The sequence below is a fragment of the Nyctereutes procyonoides genome, unplaced genomic scaffold, assembly GCF_905146905.1.
Source record: "Nyctereutes procyonoides isolate TBG_1078 unplaced genomic scaffold, NYPRO_anot_genome, whole genome shotgun sequence".
Taxonomy (NCBI): domain Eukaryota; kingdom Metazoa; phylum Chordata; class Mammalia; order Carnivora; family Canidae; genus Nyctereutes; species Nyctereutes procyonoides.
The window spans coordinates 26600445-26617638 of NW_026575135.1; positions in this window are offsets into that span (position 1 = coordinate 26600445).

The following is a 17194-nucleotide window of genomic DNA, read 5'->3' on the forward strand; positions in this document are numbered from 1 at the left end:
GATCTGGGTGCTTATCTGTTAATTGTGAAAGTAAAAAGATTTGTTAAATGTGAAAATTAAATCCACTGTGCTTCATCCTCTTATCTAGATAGAAAACTGCAGCACTCAGAGTGAACAAAACTTAGACTCAAAATGAGACCTCTTTCTTTAGTATCTTGTGTCACAAAAGATTGGAATTAAGTGCATACTCTGTGAGCTCGGTGATCATAAAACTGAATGGAATTTTCAGTAGGAAGAAGTCATTCACATGCTTTAAAGTCTTTGTTCAGTTCTCTCAGGTTCTTATTCAGATTCCACTCAGGTGTTTTTCTCAAATTTTCTCTATGAAATTGTGAATTCCATGATGGAACTAATTGTATCTTATTCACCACTGAATTCCCAAAAGCCACGGACAATGCTTGATCTGTGATATATACAAAAGAAATATGAGTTGAATCAATTTTTGGCAATATCATAAAGGAACCTCTGCTTGTTTTCATAATTATCTAAGGCACAATTTCTCAACCATAGCATTATTTAACACTGGGACTAGATGGTTGTTTTGTTATGAACAAATGCTCTCCACATTGTAGGATGTAGGATGTGTAGCAGTACTCCTGATTTCTACCTAATTGCCAAATGTCCCTGAGGAGACAAAATCCCTTAGTTGAAAAACTTTCAACCCTTAGTTGAAAAACATCAATGTGTACATATATCTGCATCAACATCTGTTTTTCTACCATATGTATAGTCCATTTACACAACCAGAATTCACAACTCTTGTGATTTTTACTAGTATTGGTGTTATTTTTCAGTCTTCATAATAAATTTATCCTCTTCCAATAATCTTTGTTCAATTTGGAAACTTCTTTAGAAAAGCCTTGATGAAAACATGTAGAATTGCATTCCTATGTGATATTCCAGTTTGTAAATTACTATATTTCAGAAAGAACTCATTAGTCTTCTTTTTTTTTTTTTGGAATAACAGAATTAGAGTTATTGTTTTATTAAAAGACAGTAACAATTACAAAATAGTAATGTAAGCAAGAGAGACTATTATGTAGGGGATTAGTCTGTTCAATAATCAGATTATGTATCTATTAATCTTTAAAATATTTAGTCTATATTGGAATCTGCCTCTGTCAGTGTTTAAATGAAGGCTTTTTATTATAGTCAACAACAATAACATTTTCTTTTAAATATGTAATTTTTAAGTGGAATGATTTTCTATATGGTATAATTTCAAGCTTAGCATAGAGTGAAGAAAAAACATTGGAAGATTAACAACTTGGGTTGTAATTCTTGCTCTTTTACTAGCTTTAAATTTAAACAATTAAACATCCTTGGGCCTCAATTCTAAGTAACATGCAATGATGAAATGATTTACAAGGAACCTTTCATTTTGAACACTTAGATTACATGAGCTGTAGAGTTCCACTTTTGGAAGTAGATGTGAGAAGCTCTGCAGTCTCCCATCTAGCAGCACAAATAAAACTAGTGAAAAGAATTAAAAACAAAAACAAAAACCTAAGATTTCTCTGGAAATTGTTCTAGGGGCATACAGCAAATGAAGAAACTTTATTCAAAATAGCAAGAGACAGTAGCATTTGAATCAGGTGCTCTCCCTTTCCCCCATTACATTCACAGGGAACAGAGACTCCATTCTAGGCAGGAGCAGCCTAGAACACAGAGCTCCTCTTCTCCCTGGTCAAGAACTATGATACTTCCCAGGTTAGACAGTGCCCACATTTCTCCTCCTGATGGAAGCTAAAGTCCATATCTGTGCATCTGAATTCCATATGAGTATATCCAGCCTCCAGTCACAGGGCAGTTGTATCAAGCTGAGAATACTAGGGTCCAATCATCCTTGCCCAGATTGTTTTTAAGGAAGAGATTTCATTTTGAGGGCAGTGAGCCTAAAAGACCAGAGGCTACTGCTCCTGACCAGTGCCATGCTCTTAAAGAAGGGTGTCACTTAGAGAACTGAGCCACTGTTACTACCTTCAACTTCAGAGCCATGGCTCCGAGGTTTTTTCCAGAGATAGATACAAGCCTTAAGTTAAATGACCTCTGAGGTTTACTCATAAGGAACTGATAGTCTTTGAAGTAGAGAAGTTCAAACCTTTAACTACTCTTAGAAAAGTTGGGGGAGGGAGTTGATGTTTTGATAGTAAAAAAAAAATTATAAGGAGACAATTAGCTTCATAAAAGCAAAAAGTGTACCCTAAGCCCACTAGCTTAACAGAGAACCAGGGAAATAAATAGCTAAGAAGAGCTCCCCTGGATTCAGAATATACTTTCAACACTGTGTTGGAAAACTACTCTTGCAAAGGAGATCAAATTTAATCGAATGAGAGTATGGAGCAACTTATGTCCAGAATATTGTTAAACAAACACAAGAACAATCAGCTGGTGATTAGAGTACAAGTCAGTGAAGGAGAGTTTTGTTAAAACCACTATCATCCCAGGGGACTGTGCATTCCAGTCCCACCAAAGAGCATCAGAACTTCTCACTGTTAGGGGTGGTGGTAGATAGACATTACTAAAATAGTCCAGCCAGCCCAAAAAAAAGTAAAAAACACTAAACAGTCCATTTAGTCTAAATGGACTAAAATGTCCCACTTTGACAGAAAATTACAAGATATGCAATAAGAAAGGGAAGTGTAATACATACACACAAAAAATTGCAGGTACCAGGAACTACCTGAGAGAGCGTACAGATGTCAGATATAACAAAGACTTTAAAGGAGCTGCCACAAATACATTCAAAGAGGGAAAGGAAACCATGCTCAACGAAGTAAAGAAAGGCATGATAATGCCTCAACTTGAAGACTATCAAGAAAGAGAAATAAAACAACCATATGGAGATACTGTTGAAAAGGCTAATAATGGAAATGAAAAATTCACTAGAGAAATTCAGGAATAGTTCTGAACTGACAGAAGAAAGAATTAACTACATGAAGACTGATTGATAGAGATTATGCAGCCTGAAGAACAAAGAGGGGAAAAAAAGAATGAAGACAAATGAACAGAGTATGAGAGAAATGTGGAACACCACAAAGTGCCCCAACGTAGTTGCATAGTTAGTAATAATGTATCAGTATTGGCCCATCAATTTGAATTATGTTGTAACAAATGCATTACACCAATGTCAGATTTTAATAATGAGAAAAGTGTGGAATGAAGAGGACTAAGGGAACACTTTGTACTCTAAATCTAAATCTTTTAAAAATATTTTATTTATTTATTAGAGCACAAGCAGGGCAGGCAGAGGGAGAGAGAGAAGCAGACTCCCTGCTGAGCAGAGAGCCAGATGTGGGGCTCAATTCTAGGACCCTGGGATCATGACCTCATCCAAGGCAGATGCTTAACCAATTGAGCCACCCTGGTGCCCCCACTTGGTACTTTCTATTCAGTTTTTCTGTAAACCTAAAACTCTACAAAACAAAGCCTCTTCATTAAAAAAAAAAAAAGTTATCTTATTCAGGGGCACATGGACAGCTCAGTTTAGTGTTGGACTCTTGATCTCAGCTCAGGTCTTGGGTTCAAGTTTGGAATTGGGCTCCATGCTGACTGTGGAGCCAGCTTTTTAAAAAAAAATTATCCTCTTCAAATAGGCTAAGCTACCTTCAAATTGAGATGTGGGACTCACTTGCAGTCCTGTGAAATATTTGATCCATGTCAAGTCAGGCACACAGACAGACTCCCTGGGAGGAAAGAGGAGTTACTTCAAAGGTTATTTCTTTTGAAAGTAAATAAATTTAAATTATTTTAAACTGGTAAGCAGGGTTTTTGAGAGAATATTAGAAATCACTAAATTCAATTTAATTTTTGAGTTTATTTCAAGCCCATCAGTCATGCTTTTATTTGCATTTAGAGAGACTCTGCACACTAATGTAAAGACAGGCAGCTGCATTTGCAGGACTGGGGCACAATGTGGATCTGCTGGTTTCTGCTAATATAGCTTAACATATATAATCAAGTCCACAGATATTTTCCATTGTAGAGACAGCTGATTTAGATCCAATATAGATTTAAATGTGTTCCTTGTAATGCTATTTAAAATACTGAAAAGTGAACATAAATAGATCACAAATTTCAAGTAACTGTTTTCTTGCCAAGTAGAGATAGCAGATGATTCCATGTCTGCTGAACTGTTTAGAAAGCAGGAAAATGATAAAGAATCTATTGACAGACTCTGTAAATTTTTCATGGAAAGAAACATCACTCTAGGGCTAAGTGAAAGGAACTCCAAAATTCTCTTTGAGTCCATAGCTCTTTTTTTTTTTTTTTCTTAAAAGAAATTTTTTTCTCAACAATTAAAAATGAGATGTGTCGCTAAAGAGCTCTATACTTGTTTTAAGTGAAAGTCCTTTACAATATTTGGAAATAGAGAAAAAATATCTTTAATACAGCCGAAAAGCAATTTTGATGTGAAAATTGTACAGCATCAGAAATATATCATGAAAGCAATGTTTGTAACTACATAGATTTGCAGTAAAATCAATATTTAAGGCAACTAGCATTTTAAATCTGTATCACTTATTTTGTTTTCTTTTTGAGGTAATAGAATTTCTTGTCAGTGCACTACTTTTTCACTTTCTTCCTCCATCCACTTACCTTCCATAGCACCTTCAATGACCCACATTTTTTACTTTTGGCTTAATGATTTAAAAAACATATATGAAGTTCTGTGTACATTTAGTGAGTTCTCCCTGTATGTACTATCATCTATGGAGGAGAGGAGGGGGCAAGGAGGAAAGGGGGAAAGAAAAAGGAAGACTGAGAGTTTCACCTCATTAGGTCTCAGTGATTATATTGTGATGCAAAGATCTTTATTTCTATACAATTTTTTATGATGGCAGTCAAGGATTCATTTTGCTCTCAACATCCTTACCACTAAGCATTTTGGGATATTGTTTCTACAATAGCAATATCCTCTACAATAGTGGGACCACATCAGACAGAGTTATGGTAGTAAATATCCTGTGGAAGAAGCTTTATGTGCTTATAAAAAGAAGGCTTAAACTGAAAAACATCTCTGAAAAGACAATGCTGTGTGTCAATATCCTGTTCAGAGTGTTTCATACTGGCTTTCTACCCCTTACCACTTTCCCGTAAGATATGGACAACATTCCCCTCTATGTGGTATTCCTTGGGAAGTTATTTTCCCATATTTTCATGGATGCTCAGGGACATGAACATTGAAGATTTGTTATTAAGTTCACAGTTTTACATGTGGTTATTATTGATAAAGATATTAAAAATGCTATTTTGAGAAGATACAATTCGGCAAATGGTACAGAAACATATAAAATAGATTATATGGGCCGATTAGCCTCTAATGAAGGCTGGCTAAACTGAATATGTTGTAATAACATTTCCCGATAGCCCCATTTTGAAGTGTTAGGAAAAGGAGTGACAATAAAAACTGAGCAAAACAATAGATTCAGAGACATATAGTAACCTTAGGAATAGGTCTCCTAGGAAAAAGAATTCTGGCCCCTAGGCTGACTTCAACGTCTCTTTTTTCTCTTCTTTTAAGAGTTGTGTAATTAGCATCATGAACTGTGATTTTTAAATGCAGTGTTATACGTCTCATTTCTAATTTATCATCCTCAGTATTTACAACCACTTGTCTAATTTGATCTTATCCAAATAATAGTCCTCCCCATTCAGAAAATCCAAAGCAAAACATTCTCATTCAGATAATATTTTCCTCATTCAATTAAAAGATTATTTTGTGTTTTGAATTTGCATGTGGAATGGAAATGAAAACAATAGCAGGAATGAAAACACTGACAATACAAACCCAATTATATGAAAAATGAAAACAGAATCTGAGATCATACAGAGATTATAAGAAGTGGTGTTAGAGTCAGACTTATCTGATGTCTCGATCTCTGTTTTCCTATTTATCTACACGAAGAACTGAGAACAGTTAATTTACATCTCCCATTCATGAGTTTCTTAATTTAAATTGTGTGAATGATACCTACATTATGGTGGTGTTGTTACCATTCAGTAAATATTTATTTAAATCTATTATATGCCTAGTAGAGTTCCAGCTAAAGGAGAATATGAAAACAAACAAATGCAGTTCTCAAAGAGCTTACAATCTACATCAGCAAGAAAGACAAATGTAAACAATTCCATGACAAACAGGTAATAGCAACTGTAATTCATGTACGCAGTGGGCTCAGTGTATCCATAAAGAAGGGTTAATAACTTCTACAATAGCTTAATGGGGGAAAATGACATATCTCCCATGAGACAAAGATTAAATATGACATATCTCCCACTAGACAATTAGAAACCTACTGAATCATAGTTGTAAATGGCAGTCAGTGTTCTTGCTGTACAACTTCAAAGTTTGGCAAGAGAATGGAGTTGGAATCATGTTCTGACTATAATGTCAGGAGTCAGGCCGGAGAATGGAAGCCAGTGGAACACGTTACAAAGATCACTCCATGCCACCATTTATCTTAGGACTGTCCAAGAAAAAAGAGGGCTGCAGAAGGACACCTGAGAGGCTCAGGCTGTTAAGCATCTGCCTTCAGCTAGGTCAAGATCTCAGACTCCTGAGATAGAGCCCTCAGGCTTTCTGTTCAGTGGGGAGTCTGCTTCCCCCCTCTCCCTTTGCTGGCTCCCCCTGCTTAAGTTCTCTCTCTTTCAAATAAATAAATAAAATCTTAAAAAAAAAAAAAAAAAAGAGGGCTGCAGAAACTTAGACCATGTTCCAAAACAAAGGTAGTGAGAAGGAGGGAGTGTGAAAGTGTAGGGTTGCAGATTATGAACAAGAAGCAAGACACAGAGTTTGGGGCACCCCGCCCTGTCCCACACATACCCTTTGAAATATTACCAAGTCGAAAGAAAGTAGTGAACGTGTGCAAGGTCAGAAAACACACAAGTATGGAAAATTATTCCCAACATAAGGCTCCCATGAATAGATGTGCAACAATTATTTCTGAGGAAGAGAGATTCAAGATGATTTGTTTTCGTAAATGGAAACTCAGATCGTCTTACAATGAAAGGTCATTATATTTTTGTGTATTGAACTCCTTCATTTAGGCCAGCCTTTTGGATCATTGCAGTCCTACTGGGAACCGTGCAGAGAGTTTGCAGGGACATTATTCATTTAGCATTTTTATGTATGACTCCAACAAATCTGGATCATTTCACCTTGTAAAGAGATGTAAACAGACTTTTTAAAAAAGAACCTACCAAAAGGATTTTGATGTAAATGAGTAATTATCTTTCTAAAGCCTGAAAGCAAAGTAAGAGAAGTCAACAGAGAAAACCTGCCAAAATTTAGACCCCCACCTTAGTTTTCAAAAGCCAAATGTGTAATTGATGATTAGTATGGAAAAGGACAAAAGATCAAGTTGATAACTCACTGTCCAAAGCCCAGACTTTGTAAATGGCTGTTTAATTTTTATCATGCTTAAAAAAAATTTTTTTGGCAGTTTGGATCAACTCTCACACAATCTTTTTTTTTTTTAAGATTTTATTTATTTATTTATTCATAGAGATGGAGAGAGAGAGAGGCAGAGACACAGGCAGAAGGGAAGCAGGCTCCATGCAGGGAGCCTGACATGGGACTCGATACAGGGTCTCCAGGATCACGCCTGCAGCCCAGGGGGCGGTAAATCGCTGTGCCACCGGGGCTGCCCTCTCACACAAAAATTATTAAAATTATCTTTTACTCTAATTTTAAACAAGTAGATAAAAGTCTGTTTTAAGTAATGTCACAGATATTACCTAGCAATCTAAAAAATGGTTCTAATAAAAATGAGATTAATTAGTTACAGATTAAACAAAAGATAGTTACATGCAAGCGTATATATTTACATATATAAGTGTGGGTGTGTCTGCATAGTATGTATGTGTATTTCTTCCCCTGAAACCAGGCTGGGGTCCCAGGTATTGTGTGGAGTGCAGTCAGTTCAATTACCTCACAACAGTGGACTGATGGTTTGCTTAAGTAAAACTGTAACATTATAGCAAGAATTTTGGAACACTTTTCTTTATTAGACCTCCAAATATTATCAGTTTTTGTTGTCACAGGGCTAGTGGCATTATTGCTCTTTTGCATAGAGATACAGACAACTTATATAGTGGCTATTTCCCTTCAGATAATTTGCATTTGTTTTTCTTCTTCTTCTTCTTCGATGACTCCTGGACAGCATTTGAAATGAAATGTTTTAGAATTCATCCACTGTGGTTAGCATGTTTTTGGAAATTAGTAGGAGTTTTAATGAATCCTCATGCCTTATCCCTTCTCCCTCCAAAAAAAAAAAAAACCTCAGCTACAAATAGAGCACACTTTCTTTCCTTTGATAATTCCATTGCCTATCTTAGCTACATCATTCTTTTGTTGGGTTACTTTGGACAAAATTAGTTTTATAATTTAAATGTATATTGTAGTTTTTTTTTTTAATTTCTGATTTTCTCTGATGGACAACATCAAATAAAAAGAATCAGTCTGTGAATCCTTCATTGAGTTACAGAACAGAGAAGAGCTTTAAGTCTGGGAAGTCATGGCAAAACCCACAATGATTCTGTTTTTCTGAGGGAATTCTTCCCTTAGTTGCTGCTAGTATAATAGAAAGTAAGTGACTTTTTTTCTTTTTCTTTTTTTGTAATAGGAGTCTCTTCTCTTTAAAATCATTTTTGAGGAATTTGGCCTCCACCGTTAGTTTCTGGCTCTTAAATTACTTTTAGGCACTCAAATAAAAGAGATTTCCAGCATCAACATAGACAAAAATGAGACATTCTGAAATTGGAGTTTTTAGACTTGAAATGTGAAGACTGAGAACACTGCCAAAGGGAAAAGTGAATAAAAATGAAAACGAACAAAGAAGACATTCCATTAAATTTACTTTATGTGCTTCATTTATATTTGAGATTATATATTAGGGTAACTTTTTATTACATTTGGTATATGTTCTATAGTTAAATCAGGTATTTGATATAGGAATGATAAAGAGTTTTAGCATCTTAAATCTCTATTCTCCAAAAAAGCTGTATCTTTTCCATTAATGAAACTTAAATTTTATTTATTTTAATTTGTATGCTTTATGAGAAGTTAGCATTTATGATTGGAGCTATGAAAACATAACACAAGATGAAGTTTCAATTGCCATCCTCTTTGCATGCCAATTTCTTTCCAAATTAATTTGGGCAGATACGTATCTGTCTTATTCCTTCAGAAATATGGAGCATTAGGCTTTATGTTTTCTGCAAGTAACTATGGTCCTTGGCTATCAACTATGACAACTTAATACTCTTCTTCATTTGTGACCTAAAATATTATGCTTTTTTGCACTTTAAGCTTAAAAGTTAAGCTTTTTTTGCATTTATTTTTGTCTGCAGGAGATAACATATACATGGTGGCTATTTTAGGTATGACAATCACTTGGTGTTTCCTACTTGTATACATTTTAATTGGTCAGTAATTAAAAGCACATAGGCAAGGGAAAAAATTCTAGGTTCTAAGCTCACAAGGAGCCCAGTCACATTCATCAGGGGTTGGTGGGTAGGCAAAAACTACTACCTGATAGGATCTAGGAGCTATTCTATCTCAGGAAATTCAAGGTTTTAGGGCAGTTACAGTCTATCTGTGGGACTGGCAGCATTGGACATCTATAAAAAATATTTTTGAGTACCTGAGATTAGAAATCACTCTTGGCCCTGAATTAAATTATTTTCACTTTGGCATAATTGTTCTCAAAACTGTGAATGTGGAGAAATTGTCATGAAATTTTCTTTATTTCAAGGACTCAGCTAAACAGATCTTATGAAACCCCATGATTACCTAGGGAACACTGTTGCTTTGCCCCTTTTAGTCCTCACCTTCTTTCAGAACCAGTCATTTTCATTTTCTTTATCTCCCATAAGAACTATCCTCTCTGATGTCTAGCTGAATCATATTCTTGTTTGGTATTTCATGTCAAGATTTCAATGCAAAGAGATGGGGCTGGTAAAAGAAAGTGAGAAGAAATATTTGCTCAGTAAGCCTTGCCATGCCTTTCATATTGTGTCGGATAAATAACTGTCTAATGTGCTTCCAATTTAAGTCTAGAGAAGTGTCAAATTCTATACTTGCACTAGTAATAGATGCAGACTGTAAAAAATAATAAACCAGTTTATCTCTACTGCTAATTGATCTCTTCTCCATTGTCATCTTCTAGAACAAAAATGTTGCTGCCTACGTTTTAACAGGTAGAGGGCTCCCTCCTGTGGGCAAGTAGCTGAAATAGTTTCCATGGCAACAGACAACTCCAAACCCTGACTGAGAAACCCCAAAATGATAGTAAAAGGAAAAAAAAAAGAAGAAAGAAAGAAAGAAAGAAAGAAAGAAAGAAAGAAAGAAAGAAAAAGAAAAAGAAAAAGAAAAAGAAAAAGAAAGAAAAATAGGAAGAGAATCTGGGAAAGAGAAAAGTGAATCTGGAAAAGAATGTTGATAGAAACTTAAAAAAAAAAAAAAAACCAGAAAATTGCTAGAAGCAAGGAAGAAACAAGACCAGACAAGTGTGTGACATTCAGATAATGGAAAGGAGAGGAGAACATGATAACATGTTGACATAAGTATATCCTAAAATACTTAACCATGACACACTCATTCATCCAAACACATGACAGCAAACATTTAGAAATATAAAAAAATGATTGTTAACATGGTGAATACATTAAATATTTGAATGTGAAGAACAGTACTAGACATTTGTGTTAGTTTGGGATGCCCAGAAATCAGAGCCTGGAGTAGAAGCTTATATGTTAATATGTTGTTGGAGATTGCAATGATTGAGAAGCAAGTATGAGGATAAGGGGGAGGGAATAAGGTAGGAAAGGAATGAGGATCAGTATCAGGTGCCTGGCTGGCCACTTAGTAGATCACGCACAGTCAATAGCTCAATCTTACAGGACTTCAAATAGGTCATATAAGATAGAACACCACGGATCAGATATTCAGGAGGAGGAAAGGAAAGAAATTTATCCACCAGTTACCGACATCCCATCACTGATTCACCCTGAGGACGATTACCACATGACCAAATTTTGTGTTTATGGCCATAAGACTGTGTTGGCTCTTCTAGTAACAGTAGGAAAGTCCTGGAGTGAGAAATAGGCATCTCACTAAAGGTGAGGGCTAAAGCTATCTGGTCTTTACCAATGTGGAGTCTGTTGCCCCAGCCATTGACTAGATTAACATCAAACTAATTTGGTAACCAATGTGAGAGGAAAGAAACAACTGGTCAAGGGTATAAAATACAGGTAAGGATGATGTGGTATGAAATGCGATATTAGAGGTATCCTATAGAATGTTCAATTGTGTATAACAAATAGGCAGTGAGATAAATGAACCTGGTGAGCTAGCACTAAATAGATAAATCTGAGGAGTAGCCCCAGAGTGAAGAATCTGTCAGATTTGACTATGTAAGCATTAATTATTTCTATGTGATTAATACAAAGTAAGAAAACAAAAGGAAGTGAGAAAAATATTTGCAGCATATACAAGGTTTTAATTACCTTTATCTCTAAATAGGTAATATGAATGAATTGAAAATGGAAAACATCCTCCAAGAGAAAAAAAAATGGAAAAGAAATACAAATCGAAAATTAACATGAAAAAGATCTTTTTCATACTTTCCTGGTGCATGTGTGGCGACATCAGTCTTAACATTTGAACCAAACATCATGGATTACTTGAAAGAATTTAGCTGAAGGAAACTATGTGCTCTCATACTTTAAATAGTCTGTAAAACATTACATAAACAAATATGATAAATTACTAGGCATGTGGGAAAGTGATAAAAGTTCATAACTCTTTCTGTACTATGTTTACATAAATTGCATGAGTGGCTAAATAGTTTGTGTGTGTGTGTGTTGTTTTGGTCACTGACCAAATTATTTTGATCCTGAGAGATTCTGGTTTGACTCTGCTAAATAATGAAAGTTTACATTGCCATTTCATTTTTCTCTTTGCTTCAAACTAAAATAAATGTAATTTGATCAAAACCGCATTTAAAAATTGTATCTGTAGTGACATGCAGCTCAGTTCAGTTCAATATTTATTGAGCATATGATGTATTTTTGCTTTAAAATATTTTAGAGAACATAGCCACCAAGAATTCTCCTTTAACTTTGGCTTTTCTACTAGCCAGGAGACTAGCTAACAAATTTCTCCACCTCTCTGTACTTTAGTTTCCTCCATCTATAAACAGAAATGATAATACTACCTATCCCAAGACCTGGCACAAAGTAAATACTATGAAAGTTGGCACCTTTGCATTTCTAGTATATTAAAGGGTAAAGTATACACTATAAGCCTAACACATAAAGGATGCTCAATAAAAAGTAACTTATTCTGCTTCTCTTATTTGGGAATGGACTCTCTACCGCCTGCATCACAACTATTTTATTGGAAAACAGTATAGGGCTACCTTGAATTTCTGTCCTGGGAGTATCTTTAACATCTCAATTTTATAAAATCCTACCTCTATCTCAGATATTGAGTTGATATGACTGATACCATAACAGTATCTCAGTTAAAAACTATTGTAATATTTAACAAGGTGTTTTATGGTAAGGTAAATTAATTCCTTTACTTCTCCCCTCGAGATGTACCCTTCTCATAATTGAAAATTGAATAGTGTTCCTTATAATATGTTTCCTAAATTTTGGCCTTCAGCTTCAAATAGACCAATCATTGCCCACTCATTTTATTTATGTAGTGGGGACACAGGACACAATTGAGCCACATCTTAGAGATACAGAGTTATCCTAGCATGTTGGATTGGCAGAACAAAGCCACCATATGTGGGGATTCAAATGTGGTAACTTGTTTGTTTTATTGCTTTGGACGTCTTCAGGAGAAGGAAATACTCCTAGAGTATGAGAACATATCAGAAAATACAAAAGGATTATTTTGAATGCATCATGGTATATGATTCGATATCTCGCCTTTCTTTCTCCAGGAATTGTGGAGCCCTATGAAATAGAAATAACAATCATTTCAAAAGTGGAAGAAAGATATACTTCCCCATTGTGATTTGCCAACACTGAGAATTAAATGAGGATCTGGGAATATGTAGGAAATGTTGGATGTAAGAATATATGTAATCTTTACATGCAAGAAGTAGCAGGGTATATTCACATCAAATAAAGGCCACTGGAGATTATTTTGTTACTTGAACAATGTAGCATGTTTTGGATTAATCAGAAACGTCAGGGCACCAATTTGAGTATAGAATAAATAATACACAAGAGCAAGCTCACAGGGAATTGTAAGGGTTAATGTATGTAGCGTTAGATAAGAGAGAGGTAAGAAGTCTCCCCACTCAGTAGTAAAGAGATTCTCCTCCTATGATTTTTCTTGTAACTCCATGGGTAAGACCAGGGTAGGAGAGGACAGTTGTCTTCTCTACTTTTCCCAGTTCATTTGGCTAGTCTATTGATTAAACTGTTCTATGACAGATTAACAGAAGAGTAATTTAATGTCATATGCAGCCCCACAAAAACTGGGGAGGCAGTTGTCTTTGACAGTCAGGCAATTGAGGTTTATATGCTATCCTGAGCTAAGGAGAAGGGATAGTGGTTTGAGACCTCAGTGAGGAGGAAGATAAATCATGGGAAGATTGGAAAAACAAATGTTTGGTAAACAAATGTTTGCCGTGTCATACACACAAGTCTTCCTTCTGTGAAAAAGTTAACTTTGGTAATAGCTCTCTTCTTGGGATAGGCTCCCTGTCTATATCCTTTTCGGCAGTTGAAGGGGAGGTAAAAAGCTCTTCTTAAATCCTTTGGATCTTAATTGACTTCATGTCAGAGTAATCCATATGCCAAAGTGACATGTTTTGGGGGCAGCCTGCCTTGATCCTCATCACCAGCGAGTATTATTCCTTACTGTTACTGTGTCACTACTGAATTTGAAGTTTAGAGTGCCCTGATAAATGTGAATTACTTTTAAAAATCATGAATGCTCTCATTTTCAGGCAGTTTATCTTTCTACTTTTCTTAAATATCACCATAACAGCCATTCTGAATTATTACACATGAAATTAGGTAAATGTCAGAGGTGATAAAAATGAGAGGTCCTTTTCTTTTGGGCATGTAAATCAAGAGTCACTACTTTGGTGACAGAATTAGGTTACCAGACAGATTTTTAAACTCTGCTAGGAAGGACTCATTTTGTCCTCAGGAAAAAAAAAAAAGTTGGATTTGAAATCCAAATGGTTTAAGGCATAAACTATACAAACTGAATCTGGTCATTCTTCTTCTTCTAAGCCTTACTTTGTGAGTCAGATCAATTAGTCAAATAAATGGTTACCAAAGTGTGAGTTCCTCACGGGATGTAATGAGTCAAACTGTATCATGGAGGTATTGACCAGATGCTCAGGGAGTACAATATGATGCCCAAAATCTTAGGCTCATTCATCAAAGACATTTACTCAAAGGCTACAGAGCAACTTTATCTAAGAAAAGCCCTTAAAAATGTATTCTTGCTTTCTCTTCCATGGTAAGAGATAAATTGTTGTTTAGATCAGATGAATTTCAAAATACAATTGCTTGCTGAAATTCCCATTGTTTAGTATCAGAATGACAAGGTTTTATGAATGGTCTCATTTAGAAAATTATTTAATACATGCCACCTATTTCTACATTAGTGGCAAAGAAGTGTATCTTCTTGGGTTTCAGAGCAGTTGTATAAAATGACTTCAGTGGAGTGATAAATAGCTTTTTTTTTTAACCTAATACATTAAAAGGAGTTCTACATCTTATAGATTTAATAAAGGGAAGGATAGATCTGTGAAATGTGAGTAGGACTATGTGGCCATAGTAGTGACAGTTTGCCAGAAAAACAGAAGGATGTGGGATAAATATGTAAATAAATATTCAGGCAGTATTAAGGAATTGGCTCACATTATTTGGAGGTTGGCAAGGTCAAGATCTGCAGGTAGACTAGCAGACTGGGGACCCAGAGCAAAGGTAAAGTTGCAGATGGAGTCCAAAGGCAGTCTGCTGACAGAATTGCCTTTTACTGAAGGAGGTCAATCTTTTTCTTAAGGCTTTCCAGTGAATGCATGAGGCCCGCATGCAGTATGGATGATGAGCTGCTTTATTTAAAGTGTACTGATTTAAATGTCAATCTCATCTAAAAAAACACCTTCACAGCAATATCCAGACATGCTTGAATATCTGAGTACTGTGGCATAGCCAAGTTCGCACATAAAATTAAGCACTTTGATGGCCTTTACATGTAACATAAAGGCTTCTACTCTCTTAATTATGATCACCCAACAGACAGCAAGAAACACACTGACAATATTTTAAAGGTTTTTCTTGGGTGCCTGGGTGGCTCAGTCAGTTAGGCCTCTGCCTTTGGCTTAGGTCTTGATCCCAGTGTCTGGGGGTTGGCCCTGCATTGGGACCTGCAATGAGCTCCCTGCTGAGCAGGGAACCTGCTTCTCTCTCTCCCTCTGCCCTTGTGCTCTCTGGCTCTCTCTTTCTGTCAAATACATAAAATCGTAAAAATAAATAAATAAATAAATAAATAAATAAATAAATAAATAAATTTCCTTCCAGAAAATTTAAAGCTATTACTTTAATGAAGATAATTCTTTCAAGTCAAGAATCATGATTCCTTACAAAAAAAAAAAGAAGTATGATTCCAGCACATTTTTAGTCTTTGTCGCCAGTACATTAAAAGTGAATATTTAGCCAATCATGGTTTCATCATATTTCATAAAATGTAGCTTACAGAAAAAGGTCAAAATATTAGAATTATACCATTGAAGAGACATTGTATATGCATTTTAGACTTTGGTAATTTATTTCAGTTTTTTAAAATAGTTTAACATGCACATTCTCCTAGTGATTATGTTATTTGCCTGTGACAGAGATTGACAGCAGAGTTTCTCACAGAATACTCCATTAACTCTACTTCGGAAAGGTGTTAACAGGAGTTAAGAGAACAGGTCCTATAGTCAAATAGGTTTGGGAAACAATGATTAAACACTATAGCCTCTTTTACTGCTTCACTGCTCTAGACAAGTTTTAATGGGCATTGGGATTTTTTTTTTTTTTTAATAAAAAGAGGCTATGGCATCCCACACTGATTTAACTACTAAGCACTACTTCGTCTTGAAATATTTTGGTGAATCAGTATAGCAAGAATCTATTTTGAAAAATTCTTCCTGTTTTATGATGTATTTTCTTTTTCAAATCTGCTTTGTGTATTTTCAGGCATCTGCATATGCAAATACATTTTAGAGTCATTTTTTTTCTTCAGGAAAGTCTGCTTCAGTATTGATTGAGATTGCATGCAATTAATTTATAAATTTGGGGAAATTGGCAACTTAACAATATTGAGGTTTTTGTTTCATGGATACATCTTTCTAGGTATTTAAGTATTTAAAAAAATTCAGCCATGTGTAGTAATCTTCAACAGACAGAATTTGCACATTTTATCTGTTAAATTTATTTATTTATATAAGATTTATTTTGCTGCCTGTAGCTGATATTTTAAAAATTTTCATTCTTCCTTTGTCTGTTACCAGTATGCAGAAATTCACTTGGCCTTAAGTATTGACTTTATATATTGCTACTTCGCATGACTCCTTATTAATTCTACTAGTAGGAACTACTACTGCTCATTAGTATTATTAAAATTAAAATACTTTTCGTAGATTCCTTGGGACTTCACAGTAGACAATTGGGTAGTCTGTGATTAGAAACAATTTTACTTTCCAATTTGCTACCTGTACACACATGGAGGTATGCCTATGTCAGTTTATACAAATTGTATAAATGATGGATTTCTCTCCTGGGCATAGGTGGACTTTTCCTATGATTGAAGGGCATGGATCAGATGATCTTTCTGGCTTACCCTGCCGAACCTTTATTTTATTTTCTTTTTTTTTAATTTTTATTTATTTATGATAGTCACAGAGAGAGAAAGAGAGAGAGGCAGAGACACAGGCAGAGGGAGAAGCAGGCTCCATGCACCAGGAGCCCGATGTGGGACTCGATTCCGGGTCTCCAGGATCGTGCCCTGGGCCAAAGGCAGGCGCCAAACCACTGCACCACCCAGGGATCCCCCTGAACCTTTATTTTCTTTTATTTTTTATTTCTTGTATAGTTTTTAAATTGGAATTCAACCAGCCAACATATAGTATAAGACCCAGTGTTCATCCCGTCAAGTGCTCCCCTC